This window comes from Branchiostoma lanceolatum, chromosome 3 (genome assembly GCF_035083965.1).
Source record: "Branchiostoma lanceolatum isolate klBraLanc5 chromosome 3, klBraLanc5.hap2, whole genome shotgun sequence".
Lineage (NCBI taxonomy): Eukaryota > Metazoa > Chordata > Leptocardii > Amphioxiformes > Branchiostomatidae > Branchiostoma > Branchiostoma lanceolatum.
This window is the reverse complement of record NC_089724.1, coordinates 21208287-21226301: the sequence shown is the minus strand read 5'-3', so window position 1 is coordinate 21226301 and position 18015 is coordinate 21208287. Positions and strand designations below refer to the sequence as shown.

Below are 18015 nucleotides of genomic sequence, written 5' to 3'. Positions count from 1 at the left end.
ATGTGAGAATTTCACTGCTAGTGTTTCCTACCTGAGCATTAGTGTTGAGCTTAAGGCACTTTTGTCATCACAAACAAGGGGATGTGAGGTTTCCTTCAGATTGACGATACAGATGGAAGCAGCCAAGCACGTCAATCCCAGAGCTGATTGCCTCCATTAACCTTGTCTACATTTGTCTAATGTGTAAGACATTTGGAATTTGGCCATGTTCGGTAATTGATTGTTCTAAATCCTTTTCCAGAAGAAGTAGAAAATGGCAATGAAAAACAAATAAATCTGATACTACTATAATTATAAAATAGAAAAAAATTGATTGTACAACTGTTTTTTAATCATTGCAGCAGTATGAAAAATTGCTTTATCTGAAAGTTTTATTTTCTAAGAATGTTTCTGTTTATGTTAGCCTGTGATGAGGATTCATAGTCAGTAAGAAGGTCAATGTGTGAAAGTCAGACCATGTAGTAAATTTTTACACAAGCTAAACCTCTATATGGCCTTGTACATAATGCTGTTTGCTGCCTATTTGGAGCAATATGATGCATGATGTAGTCAAGTTAAACTAAAAGCTTCTCCTTTCCAATGCACGCCTGCGAGGTCATGACCTACCGGAAGGCTGCAAAAGTGCAGTTTGATTTTGTATCGGTGCCATTTATTTTGTTGAGGGAAACTGAATACTGTCATTCACTTTATCTTCACGGTAGCAAAATTTCATCGTGCAAGGAAAATTGACATTTTCACTGAACTTTAACTTCAGGTGGCGGCAAGTGATTTACCGAACAGATGTGTGAAGGAATCATAAATAATTACAGGTTTTTCACGATGATGATAAGTTCACGGTACAGAGGTGACCGTGAAAACAGTGAACATAAAGTTACAGTGAAAGAAACAAGAATTACAGTATGCCAGAAGAAGAAATATGTGAATACTGCATAGCAAAGTTTTACGACCAACATGAATAATTGTTCATTTTTAACAGTGAGTGCTCCGATGGTCTCAAAACAGGAGGAACTTGAGTATCTATTGGTAGCATCATTATAAAGTCTTCTGCAGTATCTTTTCTCGCAGTCTTTGCCACATTAAGGAGCCAGTTATGCTAGTTACAAGTTGCAGTTTGATTGCACGATTCCCTGAGTGGTTAAGCCCCAAATCCACAAAAATACAAAGATAATTGTGTCATGTTTGCTATACTCATAAATGTTATCTATTGTCATTATGATGTGTTATGCATAATCATGGATAGCAGATACAGTCTTATGCTTGATCATGCAATGATTGCCTGTGATTAGACATTTTTATTACATACTCCAGGGAGCCACCAGTGTTTGCTAATAACATCGTATCATTTACCTCACAATATTAAGATAACTCACTTGAACTGAAGAAGTTATTGATGATGGGGAACTAAAGTGGAATTTTAGAATCGTACTGGGTGTCGTTTTCCTTCTAAATATATCTGCGGCATAATAATCTGCTATAAAGTGTTTCTACCAACGACCTTGCCTGTGCTTTGCTTTTGACCGTTAAGAGTGGTATAATGGCACGGCCGTCCAGAACCATTCTAAAATTGTAATGGGCTGCTTGGCAAAAAGCATTTTGTCATGTGGCATTAGTCGTGCCCTTTAAACGTGCCGGCAGGGTTGCAGTGCATTTGAACAGGCAACTTGAACTTTAAAAACCTCAGCTGGTCTATGTTTGAATCAATTTGCCGGATGGAGACATTGTGTAGGTTTTTGAAATTTAAGTAACTTGCTTTCAAATTATATACAGTACATGTATATTTATTTGATAGAAACTTAGTATGTCATTGGATCCAATAACTATTATAATAATAATGTTTAGATACAAGATTCAAGAATCGTTTGTCACGTAAATTGCGTGTGAGAACTCTACTGATAGATGTGAGTTTCTTGCTATTGATGGACTTAGGCCAGGCTAAGATGTGAGGACAAAACAGCATTTTTGACGAGGATATATCAGATATAGATATTTAAAGGAACCCTGAGAATGAATCGTCCTCAAGCTGGCGACTGCCTCCTATCATCTAACTATACTCTGAGGGTAACACTGACAGACTCAGAGTGCGTGGGAAGTCACTGTCATGTACAAGCACATTAATGGAAATTGTAGCCAGGGATTCCATCGCAGTCTGTGATATCAAATCCTATCAAATGAAATGCAATGCTCCCCCAGAATATGACATCAGCTAAAGTATAAGCCAATTTTGAATTGAAGGTTAGCAATAAATCCAGTGCATATGTAGCATTCCATTCCAGTAGAGACTAACATAGGGGGTACATATTTTTATCAAAGACAGACTCAGATACAAGACAAGTAATTGGATACAAACCATACAAGTTGAATTGGATTTCAAAGTCTCTGCTTGAATTGATTAGCAATGCAAAATAGGCGCCAGCCTATGCACCAATTACAGTCTGAGACTAATGGGGACAGATGACATATACATATCTATTGATGATAGTAGTTTCATAAAGTGACAACCATGCGTAAGTAGCATTTTTATGATTTTAAACATTTTGCGAGGAGATTCTGCTTCAAAACTGGTCCATTTGGATGAAAATTGTTATGATTGTATTCAATTTTTTAAACGTAAAGCTAAAATCTGTAATTTTGATTATCTCACCAAGAATATCTGAGAAATCCTCGAATCTCCTTTTCTTTTGCACAGTCACAAGAGCAACAGCTGCCATCTCATACCTTGTAATGTACATGTAGCCACACTGGGGAAATCATGCTGCTCAGCCTCAAAACCCCCTGGAGATCTCTCCGTACATGTGCGTTCTACTCTACAGTCATGTACGTTATAGTTTTTTTCTGCCTCGTTCTTTAACTTTCCCATGGAAAATATAGGAGGTAGTGTACTGTTATTGTACATTGTACATGTGAGCCTTGGCTTAAACTTTTCTGTGCAGGGAGTAAATTCAGTCTTGGTAAAAAATCATTTTGTAATATTTTAGACGGTTTATTTCAGTAAAGGAAAACTGTCTATGGTGTGTACCTGCAAAACAAAAGGAAAGCAAGACTTTTGGACTTGATACCTCTGTGAGATATTTAGAGCTTTTGTAAATTTCTTGTTTTAACTTGTATCATTGATTATTCAAAAAAAAGTTTGTCCGCACCTTCACAACTTTTTTCTAACATCAAAAGCTATTTGCCATTCAAAGCCAAGCTTAAGACCAAGCATGTCCAGAACAAGTTACAATGTAGAAAATACTGGTGTGATAGAATTTCCACGTTAATTATGCAGAGTTAGTCCTATTTTGCATAATCTGCATTTTGTGTACGTCTCTGTCTAAGATATCTTCATGCCCTAAATCATGGAAATTCATTGTTCCTTACTTCAGTTATCCTCTTTGAAAGATTTTAGCAAAAATGCGCCTGCCAATCCGGTTCAGAGCTGATCGGGGGCTTAAACCTACATGTACACCCCTTCTTTTGTACATCAAAGAAAGCCGCCTGCCACTATAAAAATCAGAACAACAGCATGTCCAGAACTCAAAATGCAAAAACCAAGTTCTGCTTCAGTACTAAGAAAAGGTGCTAGAAGGCCCAAAATTGACCTTGGCCTTTGTTCTACCAAGGTCTATCCACATATAAAATATCATCACAATATGTAGCTTCTTAAGTTATTGCTGGCCAAAATATCCAGAAACATAAACAGGCAGATGGACAAACAGACAGACCCAAAAAATATCTCCTTTTTTGCTGAGGAAATCAATTCAAATCCTAAGTACACCTATATCTTAATCATTCTAGAGTTGTGATAGATTTTGAAAATTGCAATGGCTGATTCTGTCCATGCAAAAATCCTTTAAATCTGCATGTCAAGAATCTATTACAAGCATATTTCCAAATGTGACTGACATTGTAACAGGCGTCATATCCAAGGTCAGTATTCTTCACTTTCCAGTGCAGATTCTAGGTTACAATGACAAAATCAGAACTTGTGAATAAAACATGGCCTACTATTGAAGACTGATACAGCGTACATGCCACTAAGCTGCATGTGGGCCAGACAGGCTATCGATACGAGGCCCAGCATGTCAGCCCTTGTATAGGAAAGTACTATGATTCAATCAGAGCATTTGAATAAAACATTGCTTTGGAGACTGGTACAGATTTTGTAACACTGAGTTCAGATAGCCAATTGCTATGTTGCTCAGCATTCTGATCATGACTTTGCTACAATGGCATGTTATATAACCTTCACCTTCTGCATATTACATAACCTTAACAACTACATGTATGTACCACAACCTGACCTTGAACATGTAAAATGGAAGGTCAAGTCTATTGAAGAATTTTGAACAGGACTGGATGGAATCTTTGAAGGATCAATCAATGCAAAAGTTGAAGATTACAGTAACTTTAATTCTTGTTTCTTTCACTGTAACTTTATGTTCACAGGTAATTTGCAGCAGTATAATTTTGAGGAATATTCTCCTCGCGCTAAACGGTTAGCCGCCACAAAAATGACGCCGGTCTCAACGCATCAGATATAGGTAAACTAGCGTTATATCAACTACTGTAATTCACTTTATCTTCACAGTAGCAAAATTTCGCGGTGTAAGGAAAATGGACATTTTCACTGAACTTTAACTTCACGGTGGCAGCAAGTGATTTACAGAACGGGTGTGTGAGGAGATCATAAATAATTACAACCGGTTTTTCGCTGTGATGATAAGTTCACGGTACAGAGGTAACCGTGAAAACATTTATAAAGCAGTTGTTGTTCCTCTCTTAGGTTGAGGAGAGTGCTAAAGATATTAACTCGACTAAGCACAAAAAAGTAATGACAAAACGGCTGTTAAGTTCCACACGGCTATACAGTATATAAGTCGCAAAAACGCTTTGCTCCATGTAACGAGTCATTGCTTTTCCTTCAAACTGAAATGAGAATGGAAGCACATATCAAACAAATGGTACTGTAAGTGCTTTTTTGTAACTTCTTTCTTTATTCTAGCTGATATTTACACATACTGTTGAGGATTTCTATTTCATTTGTGGCCTGTAGTGGTATTTTCTTCCCACAACACTTTCGTCTTTCCTGGACAAAAAACTCGTCGTCGTAGAATGCATTCATTGATAATCGAGTCCTTCTCAAAAATGATTTGGCGCTATCACGGTTAGTGGTGGTTTTATGAGAGTAGACGTTATATGTAACACTATCACTGTAAAATCAGTAGATGCACCAGCTAGAGAACAGCATATCATTGAAAATCAAATACTGATATCAATGATATCGTCTTATGTAGTTCAAGAAAATCTACATGTAGGATGTGTCACATTTTTTGCCAAAGCCATGTAATAAGCAGTAAAACCTCACCAAGTCCAGTCCAGGATGACGTATTCAAAAGCCCTGGATCTGGACATGTCTGTTCAAAAATAGCTGTTTGGCACTGCACTAAACTGATTAGTTTTAATTGCCTTGCATAGCATGATATTATACAAAACACTCCAATTGTATGTTGCCCATGTTGTTCTTGCCATTGAGCTGTAAAGCTACCTGGATGTGTTCAAGCGAGCAGTTCCACCATAGCCTCCATGACAGATATATCCTGGTTACAGCAATAACAGGATAGCATCAGTCCTGGGGGTAAGTCGTTGAACATTAGCTTGGTTGCTAGGCGATGACTTTGTGACGGACGACACTGCCCTTTATCACGGTCCCCCGTATAGTTATATCCCATCTATGTCTGAGTTGGAGAGTAGCCATAAAAAATTGTTTTGTTGTAGGATTTCTGTGGAAAGGTCACAGTAAGTGGGTAATGCCAGATTTCAATTGAAAGTCCACCTCACGAGCTTTACTCACAGATTTGCACAATCTTGGTCAAAGCCTGCTGAAGGTTTCAGGTGTGCATCTGGTACCGTGCACCAAGACGTTAGCCCCTAGATCCCATGCATACTGCATACTCCAATCCCCACTAGGACCCCCGCCTCAAGCACGCCTGGAGAAGTAGTGATCCAAGATACTGATCTGTCTTCCGAAATTTCACGTTTCTGTGATCAATCAATGCCATGTTGAGCTATTAGAAAATGGAGGAATTGCGCAGTGCTGAGAAAAATGGGTCAAACTGCTTGCAGTCTAAGATTTGTGTATCATATATCTATATGATGAAAATGTAGATAATACAAAATGTTTTAGAAATCTGAAATTCTTGCCAAGACTTTATGATACACATAATGAAATGATATGTATTTGAAAGTAGGAAACCAATTTTGTAATTCAGTGAACAGGAAGAATGAATATGCTCTGCTCATCCTTCATTCTTCCAATTCATACATTTGTAATGCTACATGTTTGAAGGAGTCTTATTGATCACAAAGAGCTGCTTGTTACTTGCAATTTGACATGTTGAGATTCTGAAAGAATGTGGTCGTTTTAACGATTCCTTTGATCGATTTGGTCTTGGGAGCTATTACATACCCCTATGAAGATATAGCATTGAAGTATTGCATCAAGCAATACATGCTGAGCCGCTGAAAAATGTAGCACACATAGTGTGGATAATTGGATCTGGACATGGGATGGGGTCACACTGAGGGGCCCATGGCAGGGAGGGAGCTCGATTGTCGTTGTTGTCACTTTACTATGTTAAGTTCTTGTTTCTGTGTGAACTTCATTGTGTTCTTGTAGTTTTGAGTGTAACCAAGGTTAGCTGAAAGGCAGGGCACGGCCGGCCTGAGCAGTATAATAATGGCAGAATTTATAAATAAGATATTTGTGTTACTTATATTACAGGCAAACTTCATGAGAATGCACTTGCATGGTTGTTTCTTACAGATATTGTATATAGAATTACATTCCAGTGCTCAAAATTCAAGTGCAAGTCTTGTAAATTATGGGTTTTGAAGCACTTATAAATCATTTACATGAAAGTAACTAAAGTGGAATTGATCCTATATGGCTGTTGCACAGAAGTAAAGAGGAATATTTGTCTATGTAACATAAGTTGATCACACACTTCAACTTGACAATATTTTGGTAATGAAGGTAATTCATGTGATAGAAAGTGATTCATAGTAAATGATGCATGTATATGTAAAAATGTAAGAATATTGATGTCAATTACATGTATGTCACTTATTTCCAAGTAATTTTTGTAACAGTTTATAGAATAATTGTTGATGATTAAGATAATGATGAATTTATCCTTGTGTGTTGCATTACTGTCAACTTTGGAGTTTTTACATAATTTCATACACATGTACAAGAATTTCAATGGTGCATATTGATCTGCAGTATCACAGTCGTCTGCAAGAGGGCATTCATGTGGTACCTCCAAGTAACAAGAATCACAATCAATATGTAAAAGTGCTACAATGAGCAAATTTAAGTACATTGATAAGTATTGCTTCTGTTACATTTTGTGCTGCCATATCCTAGAGGTAAATGAATACCCACAAAGTCAGGGCTTGTCAGGTTACTTTACTTCCTAGTTACAAAAACGATGAATTCACTGGACGTTACTGTTGTCTTTTGTATGCATAATATGTGTGTGTATATGTGTGTGTGCAGAATGCCGTATATTTGCTGTAATGAGACTTAATCTAAGATAATCATCCCCCTTGTTGTGACATGCTGATATTGTGCCTTTTTAAGGACCTGTGTTTGAATGATTACATGTTCTCAGACCCCCACTTGCCCTTCTCCCCCTTCCCTTTGGCTATTTATTTACAGCTGTGCAAGCTGTACTGCAAAATTGATGAAGGCAGTGTTCCTGCCTGACTTGACGCAGTAATTTCTATTAATCACGGGTGTAGCCTGGGGGCCCTGCACGTCTTGGAGGGAAATTTTTCTACTTTCCATGTCAGTTAAACCATCCAAGGGGGTCCCATTTCCCAAGCTAGAGCTTGACAGCAGAGTCTTACTTCCAATTTTTTTTCCAATTCAGTTTCTTCTGTTGTCATAAAAGATGCAAGAGAAGTAAATTTAAAGGAAACCCACAGCAACGGTAGGCATGGCTTGCAGTACATTATTGATGGCTACAATCGATTTGGGACGATTTCAAGGCCACATGATGATGTACCTCTCCAAGAATAAGATGAGATGTGGAAAAATGGGAAAATGTCAGTTGTTAGTGTGGTGTCATATTTCCCTCAGGGGCAGGGTAGTAACCTTTGGCAAGGTTATGTCATACTTGTGAAGATTAAACAGCATGAATGATGGAACTCAAAATATCAAAGTTTGACTTTTTCAATACCAGCATACTTTTTTTGATTACAGCTGTCAGGAGAGGGGTTACATGAAATGAACTTCATGCAAGCTGTGCATTAGACGATGGGATGAGTTAAGGAGACCCAGGTGGAAATAGTTTAATTGGAAGAGAAAGAAGGATGAACTGTGCAGACATGATTAAGGCAGACATATTGGATCAGTTGTAAATCTATGTTGAATTGTGAAACATCAAATTTTAGATAACTTGAAGCATTAAGAATGTCCTGAAAGGTCGAGGCAGGGTACAAGGTGATGTATTAAAGCAGAAACCAGCACACATAGGTGGATACTGCTGCTGGTCATATAGCATTTCTTGTGAAGTAGTGCGTAGGTCACCCTTTCAGTGTGGATGTTGTGCGGAACAGCAGAATACAATAGAGTTGTAATCAATGAATTGCAAAGTTTTTGAGGATATGGTAATGGCTGCCATGAAGCATGACTTGCTTGTTAGCACAGTATATTGTCTTGCAGTTAAACCATGCTTTTTGTAATAAGTGAAGTGGAAATAGTCTTATCTTAGCCACACTAGTTCTCTTAATGTCCATGGAGCTGAACAACAGGATGTTGCTTTGAAGAGCCTTCTTTCATCACTTTAGCAACGGCAATCATTCTTTTTCAGGACTTGAAATAGGTTTTTTCATCGGCAATGCAACAAAATCAAAACACCCCAGAACTACTGCCCTATCCTTGGTGCTGAAATTGTTGTTAGATGGTCCTGGCACGAATGTTAAAACTGTAAGGACTGTCACAGCCATGTTCATGGTACTAAAACTCTAAATGGACTGTCTTTATCATGTCCATGGTGCTTTAGAACTGTCCTTGCTTTGTCCTTGGTGCTGAAGGACATGTGATTACTTCTCATGCAGCTGTCAGGACAATATTGACCCCTTCTGTTTACCACACGTTTCCAAAGTAAAGATAACCAGAAAACCATTTTTTCATTTTATCTATAAACAGCACCTGGTTTTATTTGCAAAGAGAGCACTGCCAAGGGTACTGATAGGACAATATTTTCCTAAATGGTGTTTAGAAAGTTTGTGCAGAATCTTGAATTCTTCTCAAGTAGACATCCTAAAGTTTATTCTCAACAGTATTTTGACTGTCAAACAGAAATACAAAAATATTATAAGGCTGTTAATATAACTTGTATGTCATTGTTTTTAGATTGTATTGGTGCTTTTGTTGGTTGTTTTCCTTGGTTTATCCCCAAACCCTGCCCCTTGTGCTTGACACTGTGCATTGAACACTCTTTGGTAACTTCAAACAATACTTTCTGATCCACTGATACATTTAAATTCAATTTCACTGTGAACTGTGTTGGAAGAGTTTTAACAGCCGTTTGTGTCTTAAAAGATACAAACGACTGAATTGCCACGGTCTGGCGGAGATGATTGTTGTACTTGACCGTGGTGCTAGCAATGGTGCTGTTAGTGCTCCAGGCGTGTCTGTAACAACTTACTGCACGTCAGGGAAATCATTCTCCCTCTGTGGTGTCGCTTCATGTTTGGTGTACTACCCATCCACCTGGAGCCAAGAAGGCTCCGAGGGTAATAAGTGAACTCTTATTACAATTACAGAGTTGTTGGCGCTTGAGCAAATGTTCCTGTATGGTGAATAGCATGAATATTTTAGAACATGTTTTCATTACCAGTAAGCCCCAACAGAAGACTAACATAAAAAATCAAGGGTTTCACTTACTATTCTCCTCTTAATAATGTTCATGCAAACCTTCTTACTGCAATGCCATGCAAAGAAACAAAACCGTGTTGGATCCTTTCATATGTGTTTATGAAACACTGATTCTATCTCTTGCAGCCGTATGCAGGTCACATCCAGTCAGTTTAATCAATACTAATCTACTCCTAGTTGATGGGGCACATGATACATCCTATTTAGGCAGCATCTACTGAGATGGAAGAGGCAATTGGGACCTGTGAAGAAAAACACAGCCTGCAATTGCAGGGGTTCGAATTTGAATAGCAGTGACTAATGTTGAGTCTTTTCTGCATCCAAGGGGCCGGGGACTGGAACAGCATTACTTGCATTGTGTTATGAATGATCAGTTACTGCTGTTGCAGAATCTTTTTTATTTCAATGTGCTTGAACAAAAAGTATCAATTGAAACTAGAAATCTTATATTTTGTCGAGAATTATTTCTACTGTGCTGTTTTTTTCCATGAATATGTCCCTGGCGTATTGTTGATGTATGACTAGCTGAGCTGACTTCCCCAGTGGAAGCCATCAGCCACACACCGCTGACAAGATCTTGGTTTGATGAATACCTTGGTGAATGTTATGATGTATCCGTTGTTTGATAACAGGACACCAAGTGTGTTTCCGGCAGGGAAATGGAGTGAACAGGATTAAGTTGAAACAGACATAAAGTTGTTTGTGTCTCAAACTGTTTAAATCTACCGGCACTCTCCACCCAGAAAGGGACTCCACGGGTTACCACTTCAAAAATAAATCCTTTTGGCTCATATTCTATTCTGACTACTTGAGGTGAGGTTAAATATTTACAATGGCAGCTTAAGCAGTTTTTACGATTTAGATGTAAGATAAAAACACTTGTTCATTCAGTAACACAACATTTCTGTGTGTCGCACTAGTCCCAGTGCTTTGTAATATGGCCACAGATCTATTTTGGGGTAGTAAAATTGGATTAGATTACTTATATGTAAGGACCTTTTAAGTGAACCGAGGTAACAGAAGTTGAGAGTAATGAAAGCGTCAAGGGGTCCTTATGATGTTGTCTTTACTTTGATGCCACAAATAGAAATTTTCTGTAGATGAGAGATATCCTTGTATCTTTTGTATCGTTGAGTATTTCATCTGTATGAATTTGATAAGGATGCTAAAACTATTCTAGTTTGCTATGCGTGGTACATGCCAATTTGATATCTCGGTTTTTGAAATAATTCTGCCGCTTATTGCACAAATCAGTGTATGATAAATGTCTGGATTTTTTTATGTGTAACAAAGATAATTGAAATGCTTGTAGAAATTATGTTGTAAAGTTCTAGCTGGTACTTATCCAACATTTGTGTGGATTCTACATCTGGCATGACTGCAAAATAGGTGTTCAGACTCTCCCGACTTTTTTCCCTGGAAACAAGGAATCCATTTTAGTGTCTTGTGTGTCCCTGGTATCAAATCCATAGCTTGAATTACTAATGAAGTCTGTATCAATAATGTAGGGAGCACCAGCAGGCTTTGTCTGTGCCATAATTGTGACGGGTTAGCAACGCCAGGCTGTAATATTGTTATTCAGCATGCTATGTCATCTCTGTTTTTTCCACAATATGTCCAATGAGACACCTTCCACAAAAGATTTGTTCAGTCATTCTGTTGGCATTTGAACAAAATGTCTTTCCTATTTCTAAAGCAAAGAAGTACAATACCAGTAGTGTACAATGCAGACAAAATAAAGGTCCCTTGAGAAAACAGGCTTTTATCTGGTGGAATTTCAGTGCCAACAACACCCACATAAATCATGTAATGATGTAGCAACTGTCAGACTGACTGAAGATGTAGCATCGAACAACATTATGCCCGGTCCCAGAGGTTTTAATTGCTTTGTGAAAGAACTATAGGAAGTATCGATTGTTCTTTATTGATCTGGCGGCCAGGTAGGACCAGCTCAGTGGAATTGGTGGTGGGGCTGAGGCAGTACTGGTGTTGACGTGCTGTGATCAGCCAGAAGGACCCTTGAAGATGTTCCGCTCCTTGTTCGATAACTTTATCTAGTGGGTGGTGGTGACTTGAGACAAGAGGAAGCTACTGAGAACAAGAATCTTCCTTTTGTCACCAAGGAAGGTAAGAAGATGGCCCACGTTTGATAATGCTGGTAGCCTCCGGCGAGCAAAACTTGGTAGGCCAGATTTTACCATTTTATCTGGTCACTGCTGGAGCAATCATTGTGTTTCTGGTGCTCTCAGGATTGCAGCTGATGCCACCTTTGGATAAAAGTCCTTTAATCATTCAAACATTACGATGATACTGCCCACCCAAAGTCTGAGGTATTCCCTGCTGCAGTATGAATTCAAAACCAAGGCAGTTGTTTATTGCTGTATTCATACTGAAGTCATGGCTGTAAAGATAGCAGCAAGGATGCAGACTGGGCAATCAATACCCAATGCATTTTGATGTAGTGTCTCGTTTTAAGTGCCAGAAAACTTAAAGACTGCATCGGAGCACTTTCAGATAGGAAGTGACCCTTATGTTTTCAAGTCAAGCTGTCTATGAGCCATCTCTGGGCTGTCTGACTCAGATGGGTTACGTTCTGCCTGAATGGGTGTTTTCAACACATCAAAGTGTAACAGAATTGTAATGATGCTTTATGTTCGCAGAGAAATGCTGTAATGTCCATCTGTGCAATGGATCTTGCAGATACCATCTTCACCAACATTATTGCTCCTACAGGCCACACCCACAAAAAAATTGATTGACACCTTCTGTGGGAGAAAGAACCAGCGTTGATTAGCCTTCTGTGCTCAGTGGCTGCAAAACTTAGGTATTGACCGGCTGGCATTGATCAAAAGCCCCTCAGCTTGTGGGCCCCTGCAGACCCTTCAAGCTAACTCCCCTATTGAATTACTATTCAGGTACCATCCCTTGCAACCGATTTCCATTGTCATGATGGCTGGTTTTTGGTAACAGTTTCTGATTAAAAGAATTTGTTCTTAGAAAATCCCTACCAAGCCCAAAAATGGAACAATTGAAATCTGCGACTGTATACTGTGAAGTGCAATTTTAAGCTACCCAACAGCTAACAGGATTGCAAAAGGGTGAAATAAGTTTGATGTCTGGCATGGAAGACTTATTACATATTGATTTCTAGTGGGGTGAAGTGACACAGGACATAGATTACAGCATGCTGTGATAGCAGGCCAGATTTTTCTACTGCTCCCAATTGATCCAGAACATGCTTACCTCATACTGGGCGTACCTGCAAAATTTTCTAACCTTCAAAAGTCCTGTTTTCTAGGTAACCAAGACAGATGCACAAATGTATGATATCTATTATTCAAGCTGCCTGTCTCACAAAAATTCCACGTAGCGTAAGTTGACATTGTCACTGTAACAAATGTTCTTTCATGAGATAATATTCTAGAAATGTCTTTTTAGAATATATCGCTGTTTGTAGCAAGCCTTTGAGCTGGTGATAGAATACCAAACAATTGTAATTATATTATTTGAATACGAAATGAGATTTAGTTGAATAATATGACAGAGACTTCATTTTCATATGCATTAGATTTATGATAGACGTGATGCAATATGAATTTGCCTTTGTTGTAGTCTATTCAGTCATTTACAAGCTTTCTTTCTTAGATACCGAAAGAAATCTGCTAGTCAAATAACATCAACATTTTCAGCACACCTAAAGATTATGTTGGCAGAGCGTGGGTGTGTTTGTCAAGCAAATTATAGATACCTCAAAACTCATCAGTCCAATTGTCCTAGATGGGGTAATGTTTCATGCTGAATATCAAATTATGTTTTTGAGTGCACGACACAAATTGGTAAAAGGACCACATAGAACATATACTATGTGCCAGATCTATTATTACATTTCTTGTCTTCACCTTTAAGTTTGTAGTGAAAGTCAAGTTTATTACTTTCAACCTACTTACAAACATTTCTTCAGAAAGAGTTGAAATGTTTTCAAGCAGTATATGACTGTCATAAATGCCAGGACTGTCACCACAAGCTTTATATGTACATGTCTTTTATCTGGACTTATATGAATACACCACATAAATCCAGTACTCTTCAATATGTGTTGTGATGCCAAACTTTAGGTAGAAAAAGTTTTCAATACCAGCCATCAGTCACTGACAGCCCCCAACAATAAGGCTGTTCCAAAAGGATGCAATTGTCCGTGGTATTATTCCTGCTGCATACACGGGGCCGCCTAACTATCCAAATCTGAATCAGTATGAATCACAAGCATCATCATGAATACAACATGAATCCTTTGAAGTGAAAGCAACTTTGAGTCTGCCCACTTCTCACTTCCCTCACTTGGCAGTCTTCCCATTTCAGATGGGGACCCACTAAAGAGAGAGAGAGAGTGAAAAAGCATACCGATTTCTAGCCAACTCTCTCCCCTTGGAAGAGCTGATGGCCGTTTTATCTTGGATTTACTTTAGCCATAGCCACCAGGAGTTGGTAATAAGAAGATTTGCTAGATATATATGATGCTTTCAACTGCAGCCACCTATCTGATTACTTGGGCGGACAGACATTAAGACTTCTGAAAATGGCCCTGGAGGATGACAAGAAAGTTCCTTTCATGCCAGACTGTTCCTTGACTTGATGGAGCTGCCTGCTCTTTACTTCACATGCAGGTGGCATTGTGACTTCAGATACCCTCAATAATTGGAGATGATATCTCATACCTCATGACACAGGATGTAGATAATATCTTCCATGAGAATCTGATCTTGTCACACATGTCATGGGGTATTTCCATTTCCAGTGCACAAGTGCGCGCATGTAGATGGCAAATGTTCAGCTATATCATAGCTCATGGAAGATGGTTTGACGATATAAGGGCAAGCTGAGTTCTTAGAAAATAGATAAACTCGGAAAAACCTAACCAAAAAAGCAGCCAAACAGTTTTCTCAATATGTACATTTGTAACCTTAACATGCAAGGATCATGAGTTTGTGCTGGTTTCTATCTTTTGAGCTTCTGTCATGACCTTCTGCTTAAATCTATGACTTAAACTGTGTCTCCTAACTCTGAGGTTGAAGATGGATATTTTGTGCGCTCAGCCTCTGATAGCTTTTTATGAAAGTGTAGACCTCCATTAGCACTCAACACCATTATAGAATGTAGTTAACCTTAAATGCTATACCTACATGTACTGTCCTCTTTTTACTTTTGATCAATTTTAACCCTGCAACCTATAGGTCAGAGCAAGTTGGAATGGAATATTATGTAGTTGGCCTGTGACACTGACAGGAATGGCCCTGTGGTGCTGCTCTATGGACAGCTCATGTATAGCATAAAGATTTTTTGCCAGCTAGATTGTCAGATCCTCGCTAAGGCTGTAGGCTAGAGAACACTGATTTAGTAAGGTTCAGCCATATTGGACCGTGAAAAGAAAAATATTTGTGGCTCATCTCCACAGACATGATAAAAGAAAGTGATTATTGCTGGTTCTTTCTTGCATCTTGTGATGTGACAGCAAAGGCTGCGGGGTAACACAAGGCAGATATAGAAAATTATCATGGTAGCAGCCTCAGCAGAGGGGAGGGAAAACCAAGGAGAGACTTGAAGATGATGGAGGCTATCATGGCACTGGACCTCTATCTATAGTTATTCTATTGTTGTTTTATACAAAAGTTTGCGATTTTCTGGTCAGAACTCGGAAAAGCCATATACTGCAATAAAGTGATAATTCAAAATTTTGCAATCATAATAAGAATACTGTTAGTAGTTTCCTTACTTGGGTCATCTTAACCAGACCGTCCAGTTTAAAAGGATCGACAAAGATGTATATATATAGAATACAACACGGGGTATTCCGTATCACCCGAGGTACCAGCCCGACCGCGGGTCGGATCGCCCGACGGCCGTAGGCCGGAGGGCGATCCGACCCGCGGGAGGGCTGGGACCAAGGGTGATGCGGAATACAACGTGTTGTATTTCATTTATGTCATACCTTGGTCATACCCACCCGAGAAAACACACATTTCAATGCGGAATGCGCCAGAAGTCGGGGGAGTTTTGTGTCCTCGAACACAAAACTGCAACAACATTGATTCTAATCTCCGAATCCGGTATTCGAATTTCCGACGGCAGCGCATTCGAAATATTCTATGGAAGCCTGTGTGATAACACTCCCGAACCCTATGTGATCCGGATAGTTATCACACGGTCCGGAACACCCGTATCAGGCCCAGGCATGACATAAAGGTGGGTACATAATCGGAAGGTTTTACTGGATAATGATGATTAATATCTGATATAAACCCAGGAAGTTCTCTCTAGAGCATGTGGGGCCTAAATTGTGAATTGACAGCCTGATATAAAAGATAGAATGGACTAATTAGCATAGTTTTGCCTATTTTTGAACTTTTGGTCCAAAATGACAAAACTACACCATACCAAATTCTTTATTTTATCTTTGGCCTTTGTCAGGATGACTGTCCGATTACAATGAACATGTGACTTTGCGACATGCGATCCTGGTAATGGGTCGAACTTCAAACTAAGATGGTGGTATACAGACTCCCAGGCAACTTTGACCCATTCATGGAATCACATGACCCATTGAAGGTCATGTGTCTGAAGTGAAGTCTTTTCTTCTTAAGAGGGAAGTAGGTGCAACAGTCACTAAAAATCTGTTATGTTCCAGTTCTTGGGTTGGATCAAAAGTTCATACCTTTGATGTGTCACTATAGCTGATCAGATTAGCCCAAGTCCAATTATTCCATTGTCAGGACTGATTGGAGTGGTAATACTAATACACGTGTCTTATTGGGCATCCAATACAAATGCAAATTTACTTGACATTTTACCCCAATACTATACCACTTATTGAGAATCCAATACAAATGCAAATTTACTTGACATTTGACCCCAATATTATACCATGATGACATATTCAAGGATTACATTCAAATTTTGTCAACCAACATAGATACTTATAAGCATCCATGTTGTATGTTCAATAGCTTCGGAGGATCAACAAAGTTTGTAAGGACCAGCCTAGCCCCATGGTGTTAAATTGATTATTCATGTGTGAAGGCCCCATCTGTCGATTTATCTGTATGGGTTCCAAGACGAGGATGTGTACACTTTGACCTTAAGATTTGTTTTTTCAGCAGGAAAGTTTGTATAAGTTTAAAAAAGGACAAAGTACTCTTGGTTCAGATTAATGAAATGAAGATAAGTCTCCTGCTTCACCTTTTTTTTTCAAATGCATGGATATCACCTACAATGTATTTCATTCCATGCTATAACTGTCAATCGTTGCTGTCATGGCTTAGGTGTTTGGCATTTACTTGTTACATAAGTATTTTGCATAGTATGCTTGCTGTGTACAAGGCAGAAAGTTCTGCTTGGAGAAAACTTTTGACAAATTGATGCTGTGGTAGCCAATTAAACCATTTTTTTAAAAGCTTGAGGCTTAACTCCAAGAAAAAAATGGGAAAGAAAGCTATGTTGTAGCACAGCATCATGTTCCATCAGGGCTTCGATAAAACCCCTGAGAAGAATCATGAGCAGTTAAAAAGGGAATAAATGGCACTTTAGCTGCCTATCTCTCTCTAGGAAATTGATGGTACTTTAGCTGCCTATCTCCCTGTCACAGGATGCAACTGCCAGTGCTGCGCCGATTGCAAGAGGGACCACGTCAATCACACTATCGATACCGCTACCATTTTGTTGCAGCCCCAAATAAAACTGTTGATAAGTGAGTTCAGAAAGAGAACATGTCTCGGATGTCCCCGGAAAGGATTTGCCTGAGCAATAATTCAAGCAGTGCATAGCTGAGTCCTCTGTTATAAACGACGTTGCATTGGCAGTCATGTTGACCAACCTTTTGCTGTTCTTTGTTGAAAAAGGATTGCTACCACACAGGGACGTGACTAAAATGTCTTGTTAGTGACCTTGAAAAATTCAAGAAGTGCTGTCTTGCTAAGATGCAATGTTAGAACTAATATAGGACACAAAGTAGCATTTTGATAAGAAAATGTTGTAACCAAATCACCATTATCTTATTGCCCTCAGGGTGAGGTTTGATTACTGGTATACAAAAATGT

At 38.8% G+C, this 18015-nt stretch overlaps 1 protein-coding gene across 2 annotated transcripts in view; it reads left to right on the top strand.

The window, feature by feature from the left end:
- The window catches only part of LOC136430985 (complexin-2-like), a 73752-nt gene that overhangs the window by 11102 nt on the left and 44635 nt on the right, over positions 1-18015 (top strand). Inside the window, exon 1 of one of the 2 annotated variants that reach the window (XM_066422151.1) lies at positions 11875-12052. The exons of the other annotated variant lie outside the window; for it this stretch is intronic. The gene's annotated coding sequence lies outside the window, so the exon portion shown is untranslated. Of the gene's footprint in view, positions 1-11874; positions 12053-18015 lie in introns of those variants that run through there. 2 annotated transcript variants of the gene reach the window in all.